Here is a 26,259-nt window from a genome sequence, read left to right as displayed (position 1 = left end):
TCCTTTCTGGGCGATTCCACCTGAGATCCGATCGCTTACCACCACTTTTTCAAGCTGTACAGCCGCCTGTCAAGTCAGCCTTACAAAGCAAATGGCGTGACAGAGGCGTCAAAAAGGCGTTGTACGCTGGATGACATCACCACGCGGTTGGCGTTAGCCGGCACAGCGTTGCCTCTTGGGCGCTTTCTGCCAAAGAGACAACTCAATTTCTGGCACAGGCGTCGACGGCGCTTACCGTCGAAGGTTGGCCTTTGCTGCCCATTTCCCGCCTCACGTGCACAGTAACAGGCGACGCCAACAACCCAATTTCAACCCCACAAGATTCTGAGGGGGCTTGACAGGGTAAATGCTGAGAGGCTGTTTCCCCCCCCCCCCCTCCCCCCGGGCTGGAGTGTCCAGGACCAGGGGTCACAGTCTCAGGATGTGGGGTCAGCCATTTAGGACTGAGATGTGGAGGAATTTCTTCACTCAGAGGATTGCGAATCTTTGGCATTCTGTACCCTAGAGAGCTGTGGTTGCTCAGTCTCTGAGTATATTCAAGGCTGAGATAGATAGATTTTTGGAGCGTAGGGGAATCAAGGGATTTGGGGATCGGGCGGGAAAATGGAGTTGAGGTTGAAGACCAGCCATGATCTTATTGAATGGCGAAGCAAGTGCAAGGGGCCACATGGCCTACTCCTGCTCCTCTTTATCATGTTCTTATCCATGGCCTTCTCAGGTAACTTATTCCACCCGGTGAGAGGAAAAAGATCATCTTGACTTCCCTGCTTACGCCCAACTTCTTAAATCTGCATCTCAACCTTTCATCGCGGTGAACAATGTGTGTGTGGCCTTTCTGATCTTGAAACCTTCAGTTAGGTCACCTCGAATTCTCCAGTTTCCCCAAGGAAGACAACTTTGTTACCCTTTGCCTCTCAATTTAAATTCCTCCGAAACAGGGAGAGGAAAAAAAATATATGAGGGCCATGTGAAAACACGATGAAAAGAAACAAAAGCTTTTGCCAGCAGGATCCTTGATGATCCAGGGGAAAATAAAGTGACATTTGGTTTCCCATCTTGTAAACCCAAACCAATATTGTGTCAACGTCAAAATTCCAACAACAAAAATAACCTTTAAATAAAGTGCTTGTGGCTTTTTTTATTTATATGAAAGGGTCAAACAATTTGACAGCTTTTCTCTCATCTCTTTTCCTTAGGAACAAAAGAAATCAGTAATCAGGTCAAACTTTTGCCAGTCAGTTCACCGTTGTCTCTTCTAAGCTGTATTTTAAATCGGAGCTACCCACCCCCCCACCCCGAGGACTGGCTGAATGTTTTCCTATCAGTATTGCATTACACCTCTCCTACAGCAAAGAATAATAAAGTGCATTAGGCTGACAGAAGAGATAAATTTACTAGCTCACTGAAAGGCTATCACTTTCTCAGCACCGTACACAAGCCCTGAAGCCACGATTTCAACACATACATCAAAGAAGTCTATTTATGGACTCGGCACAAAAGAAATGGCCTTTAGGTCCTCAGCTTTGTTATTGGCCACTCTCCCAAAGTAAAAAATATATATATATATCACGCCTATGAATCAAGTGATGAAGAGACTGTGAAATATCATTCTAACTTTTGATTTTGTCATAGGGTTGGGTTCTATTTCTTTCGGCGGCCAAGCTAATAAAAGTCGGATAGCCAGGTGCTGAAGGATGGAATACTACAACCAATTCTTCAGTCGCTTACAGGCCTTTATTTCCAGAGACACACATTGCATACCGAGTGTGCACCCCACAACATAAGCTGCCCCCACTTTCCGAGCCTGCTCCCATATCAACACGAGAGAGCCCTCAATTAATACCCACCACCTGAATATAATTAACACCAATGTATTTGCTTCATGGGTTCTTTGCTTAAGAATTCAAAGCAACACATTGCTATTAAGAACTAGTTAACAAAGGTTTAACAATCACACGGCACATTACCAGCTCATCCACTAGGCTCACAACTGCATGCCTCAACTGGCTGGGATTTTATTGAGTCTTATGAACATCACGTTGACTGGCTAAGCCACTCACAATGCAACAGCTCTACAACTATTTTAGTTAAATTATAAAGCCGACTGCCCCCTTATTAAACGGGCACTAGAACCGACAAATTAACAAATAAAACTTTGTGGAGCTTAAATGGTCAATTTAAAATTCTGTTCCCAGGGAGTGATGATGCACTCCAGTTCCTCCGGTGCCCACCTCTTGTGGAAGGCCGCGAACGTACCGGTGGACACCACGTGCTCCATCTCCAGGGACACCCTGGCTCGGATGTCACCGCGGAAGAGAGGCAGGCAATCGGGCTGAACGACCTCCTCGACCGCCCGCTGCCTGGACCGGTTAATGGCCATCTTGGCCGTGCCCAGGAGCTGTCCTATGAGGAGGCCTTTCGACCTGCAACAGCTCTGCAACTCTTTTGGGGGGGGAACAAAATAAACGTTAGATCAAGTGTCCCACCATCTGGGGGACACTCCAGGCACTTTTAACTGCCCTCTTTTCTTTTTGTGTTTTTTTTTGGGGCATTAAAATCATATAATTTACAAGTGCCCCCTATAAAAGGGGAGGGGGACACTAAAAACCCGGCAATTAAAACAAATTAAACTTTAAAACATGTAAAATCAAATTAAAATTTGGTTACCGGGGGTGATAATGCACTCCAGTCCCTCCGGCGCACACCTCTCGCGGAAGGCCGCGAGCGTACCGGTGGACACCGCGTGCTCCATCTCGAGGGACACCCTGGCTCGGATGTAAGCACGGAAGAGAGGCAGGCAGTCAGGCTGAACGACCCCCTCGACCGCCCGCTGCCTGGACCGGCTGATGGTCCCCTTGGCCGTGCCCAGGAGCAGTCCTACGAGGAGGCCTTCAGCTCTACAAACCGATGAGCATACTCACAGGTGCATACATTACAAATGGTCCTCTGTAATGTATTAAGGAGCCACGCAGGCCATTCAAAATATCACGCACGCGCGTTTGTTTTTGCGTAGAATAGTCAGCTGCGAGGGATGTGTGGAGCTCTGCACAGCCGCGTAGCTTACGGCCAACATTGATCAACACCCAATTGATATACATCATCTAAATACAATTAACAAAGGGATCTTGGGTTTTCACAGCAACTGCCCGCCCTGAATGTTATTGAGGCGATCACCTCACTGATTTCTACAGAGCTGAGTTTCCTCGTTTGTGCAATAAAAAGATAAATCTAGCCAAGTATCAAACGGGAAATGTCAAAATTTGTTTAAGCCTTTGCGGTTTCCCTCTCAAAACCCCCGTCTCATACCTCTGGAGCTTAGAAAAATCTTTATCTTATTTTTTTTTTTAAAAAGCATCGACTATGGCTCAGTTCGTGAATACACATCCAGGTAAGGAAGTCAGCAATACAGGCCAGGAATATTCAAGGTGAGGTTGAGATGGCTGCTCTTAGTTGGTATCAGGGGTAGAGGTGGGGTGATTGGCATCAGTTCCCCTCGGCTAGGGATGGCAACAAAAGAAAAATAATCCGTGGATCCCTGTTCTGATCACTAAATACCACGACTCCAGCTGGAACTTGTGTATTGGGCGAGACAGGATGCATCCATGACTCAATAACTTGATGATGTTCAATTCTGGCCTCTTGAGCATCCCAGATTTTAGTCGCTCCATCATTGCCGGCCGTGTCCTCAGCTGCCTGGGCCCTAATCTCTGGAATTCCCTCCTTAAAGCTCTCCGCCTCTCTTTCCTCCTTTAAAACGCTCTTTAAAACCTACCTCTTTCTCTGTCCTAATGGCCCAGATATCCCGGCCTCTCCGGGTCCATACGGAGTGTGTACAGATCTGGGAAGGCATCGCAAAAGCCGGTTTTCAGCGCACAATGCGCATGCGCTGAAAATCGGCTTTTCCGATCTGTCAAGCTGGAGCTGGACAGATCTTCCGTATCTCGGGAGCGAATACATTTGCAAGGGCAAGACTGCGGGATTTACCCATATCTTGCCCAGCAAATGTCTTCAAAACTATTGCGCCTGATAAAAGCAGACGCATAGCCTACTTTTACAGGTGTAAAAGTTTTAAAACACACTTAAAACATAAAAAATAAAATTTAAAAAACACATTTTATTTAAAAAAAACCCTGCCCAACTACGTTAAATTTATTTTAAACCATAATTAAAAACACTTTTTAAAAACTCAGAATTTTTTTTTCTCTAAGACATTTATTAACTTTAATTTGAATTAACTTTAATTATGTGAGGTGTTTCTTTTATTTTTTATTCAGTGTTTTTTTTTCCCTCATTAATAACAATGAGAACTGGTAGATACGGAGTTCCCATTGCTATTAATGAGAAAGCTGGAATACTGAGCCTGATTGGCTGAGCAGTCACATGTGACTGCACCGTCTCCGTGGGAACCTGGAGGGTGGGAGCGTGCTTCGCAGCGCGGGAAGAGAAGGCCTCCCCACCGGAATCCCACACTCCTCCCGGACCATCAGTTACTTTCGGAAAAATTCTCCGGTCGGAGGCATTCGTCCGAAAGAATTTCGAATTTCAGGACCAATATCTCCTTAAGTGGCTCAGTGTCAACTTTTGTTTGATAACGCTCTTGTGAAGCGCTTTAGGATGCTTTACTACATTGAAGGCGCTATATCAATGTAAGTTGGCGTTGTTGTCTAGGGTCATGCGTGAGGATTGGGATTGCGAGGGAAGGGAGGATAAAAAGGCTTCCTCTATTGAGGAATCTACCTCTCCCAATCCTTCTAGTTTTTTTTTAGTTTTTTTTATTTATTCGTTGCCAATCTTTCCAATTCTTTGTCAGATCAACTTGTCAGATCACAAACGCCAGAGGTCACCTTGGGCCCATTCAAGGATCACTCTGCGCCAATGTTTTTGCTCTTAGCCAAAAGGCCTAGAGCCCAAGCACCGTTCCTGGAAGTACTGCAATACCAGGTTCGTGCCATGGAGGTGGATGTGTGCCCCCCCACCCACCTCCTATTTCCAAAAAGCATAGGAGAACCACCTTCCTGATCCAGGGAGAACCACTTTCTGGTCATGGTTACTCCCCTGTCAGGTCAGTTACGCATGATCTCAGCCAAAAGGGATCCTTCTAGCTTTTCACCATTCCCAGGCCAAGCACAATTCACAACCGATCGACCATCTTGCTCAAAATCTGGCTGCTAGGGAACAACCAAGTCTCCCCAAAGCCGCAATGGCTAAGATCTGTACATCAAGTAGGTCTACAACCCTGAGCTGAAGTCCTGCCGCTCTGTGCCCCAGTGCTTTAAACCAAATGGGGGAGCGAGTTGTGTACGCAAGTCGACAGTCCACAAGATTCTCCCAGCTTCACAGCACTAAACCCGTCCATCAGAGCTACTCACAGTCACGGCACACACTGGCCTCGTCTCCTTTCAATTACAGGCGACACTCATCCACACTTCTGAAAATGCCTCGGCGGTGAGGCCCCCTTGGGCCAACGTTAGCTCTGCCACTTTCCCTTTCACCCCAATGTTCCGGGCACCTCCCTTTAAATGGAAAAAAAACCCAGAGAATTTCAACTCAATTTTTGCAAAGTTGCCAAAGGGCGAGAAAATTGAGAATGAATACCGAAAGCCCGGTTGCTGCAACTGCCCCGTGAGATATAAGTTTAGGAACATAGGAACATAGAAATTTACAGCGCAGAAGGAGGCCATTTCGGCCCATCGTGTCCGCGCCGGCCGACAAAGAGACACATGGCCCTCGGTCAGCGGCCCTGAAGGTTACATATAAACCTATGAACAATGAACAATGGCGGAAAGGCAAACAGCACCCGGCCCAACCCAGTCCGCCCCACACAACTGCGACACCCCTTGCACCGCAACATTCGACACTCCACCCCAACCGGAGCCATGTGATCTCTTGGGAGAGGCAAAAACCAGGTAAAAATCGTCCCTAACTAGAGAATCGGCAAAAGCTGACAGACTGCTTCACGGTACCGAACACCATCCCCCAAGAGATGACAAACCAAAACAGCTCGAAATATAGGCCGTGTGACAGATGAAGATGGGGGGGGGGGGGGGGAAAGAGGGGGCACTGGGGGGAGGTGCAGAACATTTTGAGTCTGCGCGCTACTGTAAAGCAGGTCAAAGCAAATCGGCAGCCAGTTTTATATCTCTTCCAATTTTCATTTCCACTGAGGTTCCATGGATGTTGAATGAAGCACTGACCACACTCGACCAGCTCCGCTGGGCGGGCCACATTGTCCGCATGCCAGACACAAAACTCCCAAAGCAAGCATTCTACTCGGAACTCCTTCACGGCAAGCGAGCCCCAGGGTGGGCAGAGGAAACATTTCAAGGACCCCCTCAAAGCCTCCCTGATAAAGTGCAACATCCCCACCGACACCTGGGAGTCCCTGGCCAAAGACCGCCCTAAGTGGAGGAAGAGCATCCGGAGAGAGCGCTGAGCACCTCGAGTCTCGTCGCCGAGAGCACGCAGAAAACAAGTGCAGGCAGCGGAAGGAGCCTGCGGCAAACCTGTCCCACCCACCCTTTCCTCCAACGTCTGTCCCACCTGTGACAGAGATTGCAAATCCCATATTGGACTGTACTGTCACCTGAGAACTCACTTGTGGGATGGAAGCAAGACTTTCTCGATTTCGAGGGACTGCCTATGATGATGATAATGCTTTCCTTCGTATTCCGCACCTCTAGATAGCTTTCTCTAGAGGATAGACTTGCATGTCTCCATAACACTAAGAATTATAATTAATGATAGTGTATAGAAGCGATTTACTAGAATGGTTCCAGGGATGAGGGATTAGTTAGGTGAATAGTTACGTGAATAGACTGGAGTTGTTCTCCTTGGAGCAGAGAAGGCTAAGCGGAGATTTGATAATTTCTTCAACGACATTCAATAAACACACTTGCAACTCTCAGAAGCCATCAGCTCATCTGAAAACATTTATGGCTCAGTTTAATGTACAGCTAGCAGTGAGACAGCACAGCCTCTGATTTACTGATTGCTTCCGATAGATGTCACTCTCATGATGCAAAAGATCTAATGGGTTGAAATTGGTGCCCTGCAATTGTGGAGACAGAGCTGATTTTTCACATAAAGCGCTGACGAGTTGACACAGGGGTTTAAAATACCGACGGGCAGCTTAACACGCCGGCAGTTGTCCTGTACGAGTTTGGGCAACTTTACCATGGGCCCACAATATAAAAATGTTCTTAATTTGGCATCAATTGTGCAGCTCACCCAGCGAGGTCACGAGATGACTGACATGCAAAATTTTAAAATGTTGCACTGCTGGCTACTTCTTAGGTGGCGTTCAGGCATCCTCCCATCACCAAAATCACCTTCTGGTCTTCACAGCTTATAACAGTACTTCAGAGCACAAGCCTCCTATGAACTGAGACCAGTGCCTCTGTTAAAGTACAGATGGAATATAATATACTGAAGCAGATGGACATTCAAAAGACCAACAGTGCGATAATCAAATTTGCTCCAGCGACAAAGTGAACTGACCGATGAAAAAGGCAGCGTATTGACAGCACTTCTCAGCAGTTCTTAGAAAGGCAGGCAGACGGTAAATCCATCGAGGCCGACGCACATCACCAGTCACGCTCGGCGGGAGCACCGATTGGGGAATCAGGCTAGTTCAGAAATGTTCCCAAGCTAAAGTGCGCACGAGAAGCTCAGGTAACGCAGCAGTGGGATGCGAGTGAACGCAACAAGACGGCCATCGTCAACTGAAACAAATGTGGTCATTTCCACGGGTCTCCATATCACAAAGCAAACACCTTACATAGAAATGACAGCACAGAAACAGGCCATTGGGCCCAACTGGTCCATGCCCAACTCGAGCCTCCTCCCACCCGACTTCATCTAACCCCATCAACATAAATCTTCATAAAATCATACAATGACACAGCCCATCGTGCCTGTGGTAGAGCTGTCCAATTAGTCCCACTCCCCTGCTCTATCCCCGTAACGCTATACATTTTTTCCCTTCAAATATTTATCCAATTCTCCTTTGAATGAGACTATTGAAGGTGCTTCCACCACCCTTCAGACAGCGCATTCCGGATCACAACAACTCGCTGTGTAAAAAACTGTTTTCTAGGTCGCCTCTGGTTCTTTTGCCAATCGCCTTAACTCTGTGTCCTCTGGTTACCAACCCTTCCGCCACTGAAAACAGCTTCTCCTATTTACCCTATCAAAACCATTCAGGATTTTGAACACCTATCAGATCTCCTCTTAACAATCTCTGCTCTAAGGAGAACAACCTCAGCTTCCCCAGTCTCTCCACATAACAGTCCCTCATCCCTGGTACCATTTTAGTAAATCTCTTCTGCACCCTCTCCAAGGCCTTGACATCCTTTCTAAAGTATGGTGCCCAGAATTGGACTCTAATATAGATCTGCCCCTAGTGGAGTACTGTGGTAATGCAACTACTGATGTAAACACAATAAAAGGATCATGTGACAAGTCACATGATGACATGTTCCTGTAGAGCCATCTTGTGTTTGTGATGTCGTAAAGAAGATATTACAAACACAATACTCCAGCTGAAATCCAACCAGTGTTTTATAAAGATTTTATATAACTTCCTTGCTTTTGTTCTCTATTAATAGAGTCAGGGTTCCTATGTGTTTTTTTTATCAGCCCTCTCATCTTGTCCTGCCACCTTCAAAGATTTGTGTACGTGCACCCCCAGGTCTCTGTTATTGCACCCCCTTTAAAACTATTCATATTGCTCTCCTCATTCTGCCAACCAAAATGTCTGCATTAAATTTCATCTGCCAAGTGTTTACCCGTTTCACCAGTCTGTCTATGTCCTCCTGAAGTCGGTTACCTCATTGTTTACTACACATTCAGAGTTTCACATCATCTGCAAACTTTGAAATGATGTCCTGTATCCCTCAGTCCAGGTTATTAATATATATCAAAAAGGGCAGTGGTCCTGATATCGACCCCTGGGGCACACCGCTATATACTACCATCCAGCCTAAAAAACAACCGGTCACCAAAACTCTCTGCTTTCTGTCTCTTAGCCAATTCTATAACCATGCTGCTACTGTCCCTTTAATCCCATGGGCTTTAATTTTTCTAACAGGTCTATGATGTGGTACTTTGTCAAATGCCTTTTGAAAGTCCATATACATGTCATCCGCAGTATCCTCATCACCCCTCTCCATTACTTCATCAAAGAACTCGATCAAGATAGTCAAACACGATTTGCCTTGAACAAATCCGTGCTGATGTTCATTTATTAGCCCATACTTTTCTAAATGCCAAATAATTAGTCTGATTATTTATAGATTGACTGATCCCCCTTGTTTTAAAATTGCTTAGTACTTCCTCGCCCCCACTGCACCAAATTCCCACACTCACCAAATTCCTGTTGCTACTCTGTTTAGTAGATTCTCCGAGCTCTGATGGCAGCATCTCTCTTTTGGAAACACGCTACTTACAACCAGTCAGTCACCTGCCAGTCACACCTAGTCAGGTACCCACTTACTGCCGATTGATTGTTAACTGTTCACCGTCACTGACTTGCAGTTTTAAAGTGAAGTTTTAAAGTTTTGAAGTAAGAAAAGTATGTTCAATTTCAGCTTGATAAAAACATAGGGGGGTGAAATTCGGCCGTTTGGCTCCACCGTTGGCGCCAGAGAGGGGCGCTAAGGGGCCGCAAACAGCTCCCGCCTGAGTGCCGCGCTGTCAGCACCCTGACAGCGGCGCTGACAGTTTGCGTTGCGCTCGCCCCGCCCACTGGGTGATGTCACCGAGTGTGCAGCGCCCCCTGCATTTGCTGAATGCACTCTCCTGTCGGCAGTAGCGCCGGGCGCAGAGACCGGCGGGGAAAAGCAGTCAGTCCAGTGACGATCCTGGGGCGATATCGTCCGGGGGGGGCAAGGCAAGTGCTGAAATTTCAGCTTTAAACTTTTATTTATTTGTGGCAGGAGTTGGGAAGTGTGGTGGGTGAGGTTCAGTGACATTTACCCCAGGATATTTTGCATCATTTTCAGGAGCTAGGATGCCGGCAGCTAACAGAAAAAAATTGAGTAGGGCTCCTGCGTTATCGCTCCGCTAGTGCCCTAAGAGGAGTGTGCAAGTTTCCCTTAGCGCTCCACTCTCCTCTTGGGGCGATACATCTGAATATCCCACTTTGAGGCAGTAGACATCGCCCGGCGCTAAACGTAAGAACATAAGAAATAGGAACAGGAGTAGGCCATATGACACCTCGAGCCTGCTCCGCCATTCAATAAAATCATGGCTGATCTGATCATGGACTCAGCTCCACTTCCCTGCCCACTCCCCATAACCCTTTATCCCTTATCATTTAAGAAACTGTCTATTTCAGTCTTAAATTTATTCAATATCCCAGCTTCCACAGCTCTCTGAGGCAGCAAATTCCACAGATTTACAATCCTCAGAGAGAAGAAATTCCTCCTCATCTCTGTTTTAAATGGGCGGCCCCTTATTCTAAGATCATGCCCTCTAGTTCTAGTTTCCCCCAACAGTGGAAACATCCTCTCTGCATCCACCCTGTCAAGCCCCCTCATAATCTTATACGTTTCGATAAGATCACCTCTCATTCTTTTGAATTCCAATGAGTAGAGGCCCAACCTCCTCAACCTTTCCTCAATCGTCAATCCCCTCATCCCCGGAATCAACCTAGTGAACCTTCTCTGAGCTGTCCCCAAAGCAAGAATATCCTTGCGTTAATATGGAAACCAAAACTGCACGCAGTATTCCAGGTGTGGCCTCACCAATACCTTGTATAGCTGTAGCAAGACTTCCCTGCTTTTGTACTTCATCTCCTTTGCAATAAAGGCCAAGCGACCATTGGCCTTCCTGATCACTTGCTATTTTGCTATTGGGGTAGCGCCCCAGCACCGTCACCGCCTCAAAGAGGGGCGATACCGAATTTCTAGCCCACACTGTCCGAATGATTTACCATTCTCACCAAATTCCTGTCGCCACTCCGTTTAGTAGATTCTCCTAGCTCCGGACACACATTATTCCTTCTATTAATTTCTCCCTAATGTATTTGTCCAGTTTCCCCTTAAATGACTCTCTGCAATTCTCCTTAACCACTCCAAGTGGCAGCACCTTCTACCCACTCTTGGAGATTGGAACATCTCCTGAATTCCATTTTAATTTATTAGTGACTATCTAACACTGGTGAGCCCTAGTTTTTGTCTCCCCCACAATTTGGAAACATTTTCCCTACGTCTACCTTATCAACCCTGTCATCATTTTAAAGACCGCCATCGGGTCCCTTATCACCCTAATAAATCCTTTTTAACATTTTCTCCAGTGCCTCTGTATCCCTTTTGTACTTCTTCCTGTGAACTCATCCTGTCACCCAGTTTACACTAGAAGAAAGAAAGACTTGCATTTATATAGCACCTTTTATCACCACCAGACTTTTCAAAGTACTTTACAGCCAATGAAGTACTTTTGGAGTGTAGTCACTGTTGTAATGTGGAAAATGCGGCAACCAATTTGCACACAACAAGCTCCCACAAACAGCAATGTGATAATGAGCAGATAATCTGTTTTTTTGTTATGTTTATTGAGGGATAAATATTGGCCAGGACACCGGGGATAACTCCCCTGCCCTTCTTCAAAATAGTGCCATGGGATCTTTTCGGTCCACCTGAGGGAGCAGACGGGGACACGGTTTAACGTCTCATCCAAAAGACGGCACCTCCGACAGTGCAGTGCTCCCTCAGCACTGCACTGGGAGTGTCAGCCTGGATTTTTTTATGCTCAAGTCCCTGGAGTGGGACAGGAACCCACAACCTTCTGACTCAGAAGTGCTGCCCACTGAGCCACATCTGAAGATGCCATTTAACAGGGATTCGCGGAGAAGGGTAACAAGAATGATTCCAAATATAATAAAGAGGGATGAAAGATGAGGAAAGGTTACATTTTTAAAAAGCCTTTTCTCTGCAGCCCGAAGAGAAGGCTGTTAAGAGGGGACGGTGGAAAGTACATCAAATATTAAACGGCTACGGTAAGGTATATCCTGACTATTACTGTAACATTAGGCAAGACAGCAAAACCGGAGATCATTACGATAAACAAGTTTTCGATCGGAAAGATCTTTCTCCTGAAAAGGGCAATATATGTCTGGAATAATCTGCTACACATGGTCATAGACACAGAGCTTTCTTTTTAAAAAAAGGAAAGACTTGCATTTCTATAGTGCCTTTCACAGCCTCAGACGTTCCAAAGGACTTTACAACCAATGAAGTATTTTTTGAAGTGTAGTCACTGCTGTAACATGGCAGCCAATTTGCGCCCAGTGGGGTTCCAGGTCTCTGGCGTAGAACTTGAACCCACAGCTTTCTGACTCAAATATATTGCATCAAAATTGGCGTAAATTACAGATGTTGTGGCAAGACATTGGTTTCCTTGAAAAAAAATCGCAACATTGGGTGTTGTTGACCAACTGGTTGCACAACACAATCTGGTGACCAGGCCAGGAAGCATTCTTATGAAATTATGTTCTCTGAGAAAAAAGGAAAAGATTACAAACTATGACTGGTTTATGCTCCATTGGGTGTCTGCTTTCATTCCGTCGGTACCAGTTATTGATGTCTCGTTGAACTAAAAAGAAGGGCTTCAATGTCACTCCATAAGCCAATATTCCCTCTGTTGTTGATGTAACATATGCACCTATGAGTATGCTCACAGCTTTGTAGAGCTGTTGAGTTGGGAGTGGCTTAGCCAGTCACGTGATGTTCACAAGACTCAATAAAACCCCAGCCAGTTGGGTTCAGGGGAATCTACGATGAGGCAGGTGGTTGTGAGCCAGGTGGATGAATAGGCAGTGTGATTGTTAAACCATTTGCTAATAAACCAACTAGTTCCTAATAGCAACATGTTGCTATGAATTCTTAAGCAAAGAACCCATGAAGCAAATACAGTACAGTTGAGAAAATGAGGTAGCAAGCACAGTCAGCAGACATTAGTGTCGTTGCTTAACAACTAAACAATACCAGTTAAAGAAAGTTCTGACTGGAATAGAAGTTAGGCTGGTGAGGTGATTCTGATTGATAAGACCATTCCCAGTTTCTGTACTGTTGGCAAGTGATGGAGAGACGGGAGTAGACTGGACCAATATATGTCAGGCCACCAAAGCCTACTCTGCTCGCATAAACATGTTATTGTACAACCAGTGTTCCACCATTTGGCTTTGGATAATCTATATACCTCAGTGCAATACTGTTGGAGGTGCCCTCTTTCGGATGAGATATTAAATCGAAGCCCCACCTGCTCTCTCGGGTGTATGTAAAAGATCCCGTGACATAATCCTGAAGAAGAGCAGGGGAATTCTCCCTGTGTCCTGGCCTATATTTATCCCTCAATCAACATCACTGAAACGGATCATTTATCGCAATGCTGTTTGTGGGACCTTGCTGTGCGCACCTTGGCTGCTGTGCTTCCGACGTCACAAGGGTGACTACACTTCAAAAGTATTTTTCTTTCGCTGTAAAGCGCTCTGGGACACCGAGGTTGTGAAAGGCGCTAAACAAATGCAAGGCTTTCTTTCTTACTTTTCCAAATTCTTTGTCTCTCACGTGGACAGAACAAGAAGCACAGAAAAGGAAATCTGTGCTCGTGGGCCGAGTGGATTTTTCAACGGCTTTTCATTCAGTGGCAACTAGTCAACTCTTATTTGAACAACTGCACAAAGGAAATCACAGGATGAAGAGGCCATAACCTCACAAGGCAGCAAACGCAATGCATTCGAGGATGAATTCCCCGCACGATTGTCAAAGTGGTGAGATCTCACAGCTGCGAGCTCTGTGAACTAACTTAAAAGCAAAACACTGCGGACGCTGGAAATTTGAAACAGCAGCAGAAATTGCTGGAACTGCTCAGCAGGTCAAGGCAGTATCCGTGGAAAGAGAGAAAGAGAGTTAAAGTTTCATGGTCGATGATCTTTCATCAGAACTGGAAAATGTTAGAGATGTAACAGGTTTTAAGGAAGTATGGAGGCAGAGAAAGATGTAAGGTTCCTTCCTCTCCTCTCCCTGCCTTTCCTCTCCTCTCCCTGCCTTTCCTCGCCCCTGCACTTGCTTACAAGAACACAAGACAAGAATGGGAGCAGGAGTAAGCCATTTGGCCCCTCGAGCCTGCTCCGCCATTTAATATCATGGCTGATCTGATCATGGACTCAGCTCCACTTCCCTGCCCGTTCCCCATAATCTTTTACTCCCTTATCGCTCAAAAATCTGTCTATCTCCGCCTTAAATATATTCAATGAACCAGCCTCCACAGCTCTCTGTGGCAGAGAATTCCACAGATTTACAACCCTGCGAGAGAAGAAATTTCTCCTCATCTCAGTTTTAAATGGTTGGCCCCTTATTCTGAGACTGTGTCCCTTAGTTTTAGTTTCCCCTATGAGTGGAAATATCCTCTCTGCATCCACCTTGTCGGGCCCCCTCATTATCTTATATGTTTCGATAAGATCACCAATCATCTTCTGAACTCCAATGTGTATAGGCCCAACCTGCTCAACCTTTCTTCATAAGTCAATCACAATCTCCGGAATCAACCTATAAACATATAAAATTCAGACGGGATTGGACAGGTTCGATGCAGGAAGAATGTTCCCGATGTTGGGGAAGTCCAGGATAAGGAGCAAGCCATTTAGGACCGAGATGAGGAGAAACTTCTTTACTCGGAATTCTGAACCTGTGGAATTTACTACCGCAGAAAGTTGTTGAGGCCAGTTTGTTATTCAAAAGGAAGTTAGATGTGGCCCTTACGGCTTGAGGGATCAAGGGGTATGGAGAGAAAGCAGGAATGGGGTACTGAAGTTGCATGATCAGCCATGATCATATTGAATGGTGGTGCAGGCTCGAACGGCTGAATGGCCTACTCCTGCACCTATTTTCTATGTTTCCATGCTTCTATGAACCTTCTCTGAACAGCCTCCAATGCAAGTATATCCTTCCTTAAATACGGAGACCAAAACTGCATGCATTATTCCAGGTGTGGCCTCACCAACACCCTGTACAGTTGTAGCAAGAACTGCAGCAGCTTAAACACTGGAACATCTCTAACTTCTTCCGGTTCTGACGAAAGGTCATCGACCTGAACAAAGCGCCATAGATTGCGGCCTCTCCAGTGCGTACAATATGCACGCGCGCGCAGGAAGAGGTCCCCGCAAGTTCTGGGTTTAAGCGTGCACCCGAGAATATTTTTTGACAGATTGTACGAATGCGAAAGTGAAGGGCCTCCACGGGCAGAGAGTTGGGTGACCTGAAACGTTAACTCTGTTTCTCTCTCCGCAGACGCTGCCTGACCCGTGGAGTATTTCCAGCATTTTCTGCTTTTATTTCAGATCCCAGCAGCCGCAGCATATTGCTTTTATAATACACTGTGCCTCAACAGGTTCAATTGTTGCTGACCTTATATTACTTCTGCTGACTCACTCTGAGCAACACCACGGGAGATACCCCTATGATAGTTAATTGCATTTACCATCTTTGTTTCTGTCAGTCATAGCTCAGTGGGCAGCACTCTCTCACCTCTGAGGCAGAAAGATGTGACTTCAGGTCCCACCCCAGGGACTTGAGCACATAAATCAAGGCTGACATTCCCAGTGCAGTGCTGCGGGAGTGCTGCACTGTCAGAGGTGCCGTCTTTCAGAAGCCCCGTCTGCTCGCTCAGGTGAATGTAAAAGATCCCATGGCACTATTTCGAAGAAGAGCAGGGGAATTATCCCCGGTGTCCTGGCCAATATTTATCCCTCAATCAACATAACAAAAACACAGATTATCTGGTCATTATCATATTGCTGTTTGTGGGAGCTTGCTTGTGTGCAAATTAGCTGCTGCGTTTTCCACATTACAAGTGACTACACTTTAAATGTACTTCATTGGCTGTAAAGCGCTTTGAGACATCCGGTGGCCGTGAAAGGCGCTATATAAATGCAAGTCTTTCTTTCTTAGATTTTTTTTGCACCTATCAGCTCAAACTGTGACAGAACTTCCCTGAAGGCCAAGCATGGTCTGTTACCATACAGATCAGGGAAGTCCTCGGTTTGATCCTAGATCCGTACTGAGTTACATGGTATTAACAGCGCAGAAACAGGCCATTCAGCCCAACAGATCCATGCCGGTGTTTATGCTCCACACGAGCTTCCTCCTACCTTACTTCATCTCACCCGATCAACATATCTTAGCCGCTAAATATTGACGTCAACAACCTTTGCAGTGGAATAACTTGTGCAGACTTCGAGTGAGGACTGGATCAGTCATGGTGTGCAATGCCATGTGCCGTGGAACAACTTGTGAACACTCTGTCTGGGCTCACACGTGAAGAATGGCTACTTCCCGGAGGTAGATAAGAACATAAGAATTAGGAGCAGGAGTAAGCCATTCGGCCCCTCGAGCCTGCTCCGCCATTCAATAAGATCATGGCTGATCTTCTACCTCAACTCCACTTTCCTGCACTATCCCCATATCCCTTGATCACCTTATTATCCAAAAATCTATCGATCTCTGTCTTGAATATACTCAAAGACTGAACCTCCACAGCCCTCTGGGGTAGAGAATTCCAGAGATTCACAACCCTCTGAGTGAAGAAATTTCTCCTCATCTCAATCCTAAATGGCTGACCCCTTATTCTGAGACTGTGACCCCTGGTTCTAGACTTCCCAGCCAAGGGAGACATCCTCCCTGCATCTACCCTGTCAAGCCCTGTAAGAATTTTGTATGTTTCAATGAGATCACCTCTCATTCTTCTAAACTCGAGAGAACAAAGGCCGAGTCGACTCAATCTCTCCTCATAAGACAATCCCCCCATCCCAGGAATCAGTCTGGTGAACCTTCATTGTACTCCCTCAATGGCAAGTATATCCTTCCTTAAGTAAGGAGACTAAAACTGAGGTGCTGGTGGTAGGGTTCCCAACTCTGGTTAGACGTATTCCTGGAGATGTAATTAAATGACCTCCCACGTCCAACTGCCCCATCCCCACTCCCCCGCCATTGGTCGCCCAACTTGTCCACCCCCACGGCGCCCCGCTTCACCACACCCAATGAGAAGACGAATAGAGTCTCCATTACCAGATTGGCCGTCAGTCACACAGCCTTTTGTCTCATCACGGATATTTTTTTTATTACTCATAACCAAAGTGTTATGTTTGCAACCCTAGGCAGCCTGTATCATACGGCCACCAGAGGGCCTACCTGTTGGAGTCCCAACAGATCCCAGCATCCCTTGGGAGCACTGTATATGAGCAGGCCTCTCCCATGGTGTACCAACACTCTGGAGTTTGAATAAAAGGAGTTAAGGTCACATTCACTCATTGTCTACAGTACTCAGTTACATTACTTTATTATGAGTTTAACACAAAGTGTTCAAAGAATGTATATTTTATTTAAAAAAAAAATTTTTTTTTTTTTTAAAACTGATTTTTTTCCTCCTGGGTTTACTCACAGAATGGAGATGAGTTTTTTTAATTCCTGGAGATTCCAGGGCAAAACTGGAGAGTTGGCAACTGTAACGGTGGGGGTGGGGGGGGGGGGGGGTGGGGGGGCAGCCCGCAAGAGATGGCGAGGAGACTAAAATGGACAAGTTTGATGACACACAACAAAAAAGCTGCCTTTGTCCCACAGTACACAGTTTCGGGCTGCAGAGTGCTGCTTTATCCCCGCACAGATTCCAAAGATAAATTATATCAGAGAATTTGTCCCGTCTTTTCTCCTGGTACTTCTCATGCTGCGCGAGAGCCGACAGAAGCCTGGGGATATTTTTTTTTTTTTTTTAAAAAGAAGGATCTCCTTTGCAGACTCGGATAGGCTGCCCGATTTGCTTCTTCTGCCATTTTAAACCGTAGCTCGCAGCTTGTGCAAGCTCAGCTTCATGTCAGGACGCCTTTGCAGAATAATCTCACACAGAATGCCCGGCGGTCGCAGGAACAGCAACCCGACCATCCATCAAGACACTCACCAGGGCTCCTTCCATTAGCTTCCTGGCTGCTGAGGAGACTTTCGCGCACCGTTGGCAAGAAAAACAAAAACTTTGAAAAAAAAAAAGCAGCGTCATAAATATGCTTGAACAGACATGACGTCAGAAATCCGGGAACCTCGGGACCGAGGCCATTCCGAAATCCAGAAATACCCGGAACGTCTTTGCCTGGGCTGAGGAAGGTAGTTGTGGGGGTGGGGGGGCGGGGGGGGGGGGGGGGGGGGGCGGGGGGAGTCGGGCGGCCGGAAGTCGGGGGGGAGGTCGGGGCGTGGCCGGGGGAGGTTGTGCGGCCGGAGGTCGGGCAGTCAGAGGTCGGGGGGGAAGGTCGGACCGAGGCCGGGCGGCCTGACTTCAGAATTTTTTCCAATTTCCGGGTGACCCCGCCACGGATCGGCCCGGTGTCTAGATTCCGGAACACTCCAGATTCTAGAACTCTGGATTTTGTATGTCGCACTGTAATGTAGTTAGGAGTTAGATGTAGTCCTTACTACTAGGGGGATCAAGGGGTATGGCGAGAAAGCAGGAATGGGGTACTGAAGTTGCATGTTCAGCCATGAACTCATTGAATGGCGGTGCAGGCTCAAAGGGCCGAATGGCCTACTCCTGCACCTATTTTCTATGTCTATGTCTATGTCTAATGTATTTGCTTCATGGGTTCTTTGCTTAAGAATTCATAGCAATACATTGCTATTAAGAACTAGTTGATTTATTAGCAAAGGTTTAACAATCACACGACACATTACCAGTTCATCCACCAGGCTCACAACCACCTGCCTCATCGTCGATCCCCTGAATCCAACTGGCTGGGGTTTTATTGAGGCGTGTGAACATCATGTGACTGGCTAAGCCACTCCCAACTCAACAGCTCTACCAAGCTGTAAACATACTCACAGTTGCATACATTACAACGCTATGCGAGTTTCCTTGTTGATTGATAAACCTTTAGTGATTATAAAACCCTTCCAAATAAGGGAACGCACAGACCCAGAAGACTGGATGTGGTGATTATTACAATCCTAGCACCTTTGCTATGATTAGCACGCTATGGTCAATGGGCAGATGTCCTTTCTTTGTTAGTCAATTTAGCAGGTTGCTGTTTCAAAAATTGGCTTATTTTAAGAAGTTATAAAGTAACTTATCCAGGGTTGGCCCTTCAAGGCTAGAATTCCTTCCTAGCTACAATTCCTTCACACTGACTGGTTACACCATTGAAATCCATGGTGTACAAATATGGTAATGTCTTTTTCAGGCTTACAATGCAAGGGAGAATTTTTCTTTCTAAATAAAAGAATAATTCAAAAATGTCAAACAATCTATTGGGAATAACAACTCTGGGCAGTGTTATCTAACTATGGCACCAAAGTGTGTTGACGTACAAAAGATGTTTCCACTTCTGTGCGGCCAAAAATATAAGATAGTCACTAATAAATCCAATATGGAATTTAGTAGAAACACATTTATCCAGAGACTGTGAGAACGTGGAACTCGCTACCACAAGGAATAGTTGAGGCGAACAGCATCGATGCATTTAAGGGGAAGCTAGATAAACACATGAGCGAGAAAGCAATAGAAGGTTATGCGGAGAGGATGAGATGGAGACGGGTGGGAAGAGGCTGGTGTGGGGCATAAACACCGGCTCGGACCCGTTCGGCCGAATAGCCTGTTTCTGTGGTGTGCATTCCACGCAATGTGAGCTCAGTCCGACAGTTGTATTCAGTCATTTGTAGCAGCATTAACAAGCTCAGAGGGCTGAAGACGAGTTTTGTGTTTTGCCATGATCCTAAAACAACCGAACAGTTAGAAACATAGAAAAATAGAAAATAGGTGCAGGAGTAGGCCATTCGGCCCTTTGAGCATGCACTGCCATTCAATGAGTTCATGGCTGAACATGCAACTTCAGTACCTCATTCCTGCTTTCTCGCCATTACCCCTTGATCCCCCTAGTAGTAAGGACGACATCTAACTCCTTTTTGAATATATTTAGTGAATTGGCCTCAACAACTTTCTGTGGTAGAGAATTCCACAGGTTCACCACTCTCTGGGTGAAGAAGTTTCTCCTCATCTCGGTCTTAAATGGCTTACCCCTTTATCCTTAGACTGTGACCCCTGGTTCTGGACTTCCCCAACATTGGGAACATTCTTCCTGCATCTAACCTGTCTAAACCCATCAGAATTTTAAATGTTTGTCGCCCAGTCCAACAGCTGCCTACACCTTCCTGAAAACCCAGGCGGAGCTCAGCGCTAGACAAAATAAACATGGTGCAGTCCCGCTCACTCTCTCAGGCCTTAAAGCTCAGCTTGCACATTCCTTAAAGCTGCAAGCGCGTACTGTTCAACTGAGGCTGGGGGTGCGGGGAGGAAGGGATTGGTTTCAGTTCAGAGAAGGTTCACTACGTTAATTCCGGAGATGAGGGGGTTGACTCATGAGGAAAGGTTGAGTAGGTTGGGCCTCTACTCATTGGAATTCAGAAGCATGTGAGGTGATCTTATCGAAACGTATAAGATAATGAGGGGGCTTGACAAGGTGGGTGCAGAGAGGATGTTTCCATTGATAGGGGAGAGTAGAACTAGAGGGCATGATCTTAGAATAAGGGGCCGCTCATTTAAAACTGAGATGAGGAGGAATTTCTTCTCTGAGGGTTGTAAATCTGTGGAAGTCGCTGCCTCAGAGAGCTGTGGAAGCTGGGTCATTGAATATATTTAAGACAGAGATAGACAGTTTCTTAACCGCTAAGGGAATAAAGGGTTATGGGAAGCGGGCAGGGAAGTGGAGCCGAGTCCATGATCGAATCAGCCAGGCTTCTATTAAATGGCGGAGCAGGCTCGAGGGGCCAAATGGCCTACTTCTGCTCCTATTTCTTATGTTCTTATGTTTCAAACAGGTGTGGTGTATACGTCGAGATACACCAACTTGCATTGGAGGCAGTTCAGAGAACGTTCATGAGATGAGGGGGTTGACTTATGAAGAAAGGTTGAGCAGGTTGGGCCTATACTCATTGGAGTTTAGAAGAATGAGAGGCAATCTCATTGAAACATAAAAGATTTTGAGGGGGTTAGGGGCCAGTTTCAGAATAAGGGGTCGCCCATTTAAAACTGAGATGAGGAGGAATTTCTTCTCTGAGGGTTGTAAATCTGTGGAAGTCGCTGCCTCAGAGAGCTGTGGAAGCTGGGTCATTGAATATATTTAAGACAGAGATAGACAGTTTCTTAACCGCTAAGGGAATAAAGGGTTATGGGAAGCGGGCAGGGAAGTGGAGCCGAGTCCATGATCGAATCAGCCAGGCTTCTATTAAATGGCGGAGCAGGCTCGAGGGGCCAAATGGCCTACTTCTGCTCCTATTTCTTATGTTCTTATGTTTCAAACAGGTGTGGTGTATACGTCGAGATACACCAACTTGCATTGGAGGCAGTTCAGAGAACGTTCATGAGATGAGGGGGTTGACTTATGAAGAAAGGTTGAGCAGATTGGGCCTATACTCATTGGAGTTTAGAAGAATGAGAGGCAATCTCATTGAAACATAAAAGATTTTGAGGGGGTTAGGGGCCAGTTTCAGAATAAGGGGTCGCCCATTTAAAACGGAGATGAGGAGAAATTTCTTCTCTCAGAGGGTCGTGAATCTTTGGAATTCTCTACCCCAGGGAGCTGTGGAAGCTGGGTCATTGAATATATTTAAGGTGGAGATAGATTTTTGAACGATAAGGGAGTCACGGGATATGGGGAGCGAGCAGGGAAGTGGAGCTGAGCCCAAGATCCGATGAGCCATGATCTTATTGAATGGAGGAGCAGGCTCGAGGGGCCAAAAGGCCTCCACCTGCTCCTATTTCTTATGTTGAGTTGCGACCATTGATGTCGATGTAGGTGGATACTATTCGGCATTATGCACACGTTAGAGTCTGAACTTTGAGCAAGGTTAGATTCCTGCGAATACTCGAGAACTTTATTCTATACCTAATCTATACTCGGGCCAGCCTGAGAATGCTTCCTGCTACCTCTGGGAAAAGAACTGCTCGACATCATGAAAGGTTTTGAGGAAGTAAATCAGGGAAACTTGTTTCTGGGCGGGCTCGCTGACCAGAGCACAGAGGTTTAAGGTGATTGGCTCTTGCCAGAGGGAAAATAAGAGAAGAGAATTTTTTGTTTCTACACAGCGGGTGAGGTTGTGATCTGGAACACGCTGCCTGGAAGGGCGGTGGAAGCAGATTCAATAATAAATCTCAAAAGGGAATTGGATATTGACTTTAAAAGGATAGGTTTGCAGGGCTGTGGGGAAAGAGCAGGGGGGAGTGGGAAAATTGGATCGCTCTTTCAAAGAGCGCTTTCAAAGGCACAGGCACAATGGGCCGAATGGCCTCTTTCTGTGCTGCCTGATTTTCTGCTTTCATTATACAAACATTGCATTGCTAGAAGATGACTAACACGGTAAAGATCCACGATACCCTCGAACCGGAACATTTATGGTTTCTAATTTGTGTGTGACTTTAGATAAACAGGATACTGTGATTTAAGGATTAGCTGTATCTTCGAAAAACAGTTGTCGGGCTGGAAATTCCCCTCCTCCCCGTTTAGGGCAGATAATTCGAATTAAATGGAGATTTACCGCCAGAATAGATCGAAATTCGTCCCTTTTGTTGTGAAAAAATGAATGGGGGCGGTTGAGGGGCGGAGGCGGGCGGAGTCATTTAGCGTTGCGCTGACCCGTAGCAATGTCGTTCCCCCTTTAGTTAAAGGGGAGGGACGCTGCAAGGCTGAAAGAAACCTCCATGGTGCCCAGTGAGCCACCAGGGAGGGGTTTGGCCAGGCCAGCGGCCCAGTACCCAAAGCGGGGTGGTGGGGGGGGGGGGGAGGTTGCTGGGCTGCCTGTTGGCGGTCCGGCCAAACTAGCGGTCGCCGTTGTCGGGCCGACTGCAGAGTCTGGCGACAACTGAAACAAAATGGCGGCCGCGGCGGTGCGCCCTCTCCTTTAAGGGCGGCCGCACCGCACAGCCACTGGCAGCTTCCCGCCGCACCAAGCTGTCGGGGGCACCGACTGGCGGAAACCGTGCTCACGGGGGGGGGTGGGGGCAATTTCCCTTGCTGGGCACAAAAAGCAGTCGCCGCCAGGTGGTAAGGGGTCGGAGTGCGGCCGACAAGGGGTCGGAGCACCAGGCAGGGCGGAAACCCATTCTTGCCACCCCTGCCCCGGGGATGAATGCAGAGAGGCGGCCCAACCACCTGCCCCGGTTGGTAAGTCCTTACCGCTCTGTTACAACCTCTTAGAAACGCTAACAGGCCTTTAAAAAAAGTGGGCAATTTCGGCCCTCTAATATCTCCGTGATCAGGATAGACAAAATATGAAACCGCCTAGAGGCATATTCTTTCTGGGGGAGAGGTAAATTTAAACCAACGGTAAAGATCACGGAAACTGGATTTCCGTTTGACGTAACTTACGCTTGCGTTTCGGAGAACTCTGTGGCCGATCGTGCCTGGATTGCACTGATAAAACCTGTAAAGTCCTTACTCTTCAGTATGAAACCACATGAGGCGCATTCTGGGGACAAGGTCACTCTGTGACCTTAACTCTTTATTCACAGGACTCCAAAGACGATGACCCTGCGTGGGACCTTTCTTTTTGTACCTGTGATCATCAGGTAAGGAGTGTCTCCCACAAGTTCACCCCCTGTGGTCAAGGTGTGCATCTAGGTTGAGTGTATACAGTAATACAGTGGTGTTACATTGTGGTTACATACATGACATCACCTCCCCCCCCCCCCCCCCCGCCAAAGTCTTATTGGGATCATAGGTTTAGTCTTTCAGGTGGTCTACGCTCCCTCGTGGAGCGCCGCAGTTGGGGCTCTGGTTGTTGGACACTGACGTGAGTGTCTGTCACCTGTGGTGATGCCGGCCTGTCCGGGCTGACCGCAGGGACGGTGCATTCTTCTGATTGCTCTTGTTGCTCGTTCACTGGCGGTGTTGTGAGCTCCATCTCATGGTCTTCTTCAGGTACCTCCGTGTCGATGCTGAACCTTTTTTTACTTGGTCCAGATGCTAACGGCATATCTGACCATTGTTGAGTTTTACCACAATGACCGTATTCCCCTCTTTGTCAATTACAGTGCCCTCAAGCCATTTGGGCCCCATGGCGTGATTGAGGAGGAATACAGGATCATTTATTTCTATACATCTCCCCCTCGAATTACGGTCATGGTACTCATTTTGTGACTTGCGCTTGCCCTCAACTATGTCGGTCAGGACTGGGTGAATGAGGGACAACCGAGTTTTGTTTAATTATTAGCTCTGCGGGCGGGACCCCCGTGAGCGAGTGCGGTCGGGATCTATAGGCCAGCAGGAGAAGCGATAGGTGGCATTGTAGAGAGGGTCCTTGAATCCTGAGCATACCTTGCTTAATGATTTGGACCGCACGTTCCGCCTGGCCATTGGAGGCCGGCTTGAACGGCGCAGTCCTGACGTGGTTGATGCCATTGCCCGACATAAACTCTCTGAATTCGTAGCTTGTGAAACATGGGCCATTATCACTAACCAGGATGTCCAGCAAGCCATGGGTTGCAAAGATCGCACGTAGGCTTTCCATGGTAGTGGATGACATGCATGAATTCAGAATGATGCACTCGATCCATTTCGAATACGCATCTACCACAATAAGGAACATCTTACCCATGAATGGGCCCACGTAGTCAACATGAATGCGTGACCATGGCCTCGTGGGCCAGGGCCACGGGCTGAGCGGGGCCTCCCTGGGGGCATTACCCAGCTGGGCACACGTCGTGCACCTGCGAACACAGTGTTCCAGGTCTGAATCAATTCCAGGCCACCAAACGTGTGACCGGGCAATGGCCTTCATCAGCACAATGCCTGGGACCTCACTGTGGAGTTCCCTGATGAATGCCTCCCTGCCCTTCTGGGACATAACTACCTGGCTGCCCCATAGTAGGCAGTCGGTTTAGATGGGGCGCTCATCCATCTGTCTGTGGAACGGTCTGACCTCCTCAGGGCATGCTCTGTGTGCGGGCGCCCAATCCCCAGTCAGGACACATTTCTTAATCAGAGATAGGAGGGGATCTCTGTTTGTCCAGATTTTGATCTGGCGGGCTGTGATGGGGGAGCCTGCGCTGTCAAAGGCATCGACAGCCATGACCATCTCGGTGCTTTGCTCCACTGCCCCCTCAGTGGTGGCCAGTGGAAACCTGCTGAGTGTGTCAGCGCAATTTTCAGTGCCGGGCTGGTGCCGGATGGAGTAGTCATAAGCAGTGTGAGAGCCCATCGCTGTATGCGAGCTGATGCGTTGGCATTGACAGCCTTGCTGTCTGACAACAGGGATGTTAATGGCTTGTGGTCCATCTCTAATTCAAACTTCCTACCAAAGAGCTACTGATGCATTTTTTTTACACCATAGACACATGCAAGCACTTTCTTCTCAACCATCCCATATCCCCGTTCTCCTTGAGCGAGTGACCTGGAGGCATAAGCCACAGGTTGTAGTTGACTCTCAGCATTGCCCTGCTGCAACACGCACCCAACCCCATAGGACAAATGCATCACATGTCAGAACCAATTTTTTTCAGGGGTCGTACAGGGTCAACAACTTGTTTGAACAAAGTAAAGTTCGTGCCCGATCAAAAGCCCGTTCCTGACAGTCCCCCCCCCAAAACCAATCACAACCCTTACGCAGGAGCACGTGTAGCAGCTCCAACAACGTGCTCAACTTCGGCAGAAAGTTCCCGAAATAGTTCAACAGTCCCAGGAATGAACGCAATTCCAATGTGTTGCAGGGCCTGGGTACTCGTCGAATCGCCTCTGTTTTGGATTCGGTGGGCCGAATCCCATCTGCAGCAACCCTCCTGCCCAGAAACTCAACCTCAGGAGCTAAGAACACACATTTCGACTTCTTGAGTCGCAGGCCTACCCGGTCCAGTCGGCGTAGCACCTCCTCCAGGTTGTGGAGGTGTTCCTCGGTGTCTCGACCCGTGATGAGGATGTCGTCCTGGAACACGATCGTTCCAGGAATGGATTTAAGCAGGCTTTCCATGTTTCGTTGAAAAATCGTGGCCACTGATCGAATGCCAAACGGGCACCTGTTCTAAACGAACAGTCCCTTGTGTGTGGTGATGGTGGTCAGTAGTTTAGATTCGTCGGCCAGTTCCTGGATCATATAGGCTGAAGTGAGGTCCAACTTGGTGAACAGCTTGCCGCCTGCCAGTGTGTCGAAGAGGTCCTCCGCTCTCGGGAGCGGGTATTGATCTTGTAGGGACACCCGATTGATGGTGGCCTTGTAGTCACCACAGATCCTGACA

This window comes from Pristiophorus japonicus, chromosome 8 (genome assembly GCF_044704955.1).
Source record: "Pristiophorus japonicus isolate sPriJap1 chromosome 8, sPriJap1.hap1, whole genome shotgun sequence".
In the NCBI taxonomy this organism is placed as follows: domain Eukaryota; kingdom Metazoa; phylum Chordata; class Chondrichthyes; family Pristiophoridae; genus Pristiophorus; species Pristiophorus japonicus.
Note: the sequence above shows the minus strand (reverse complement) of the source record.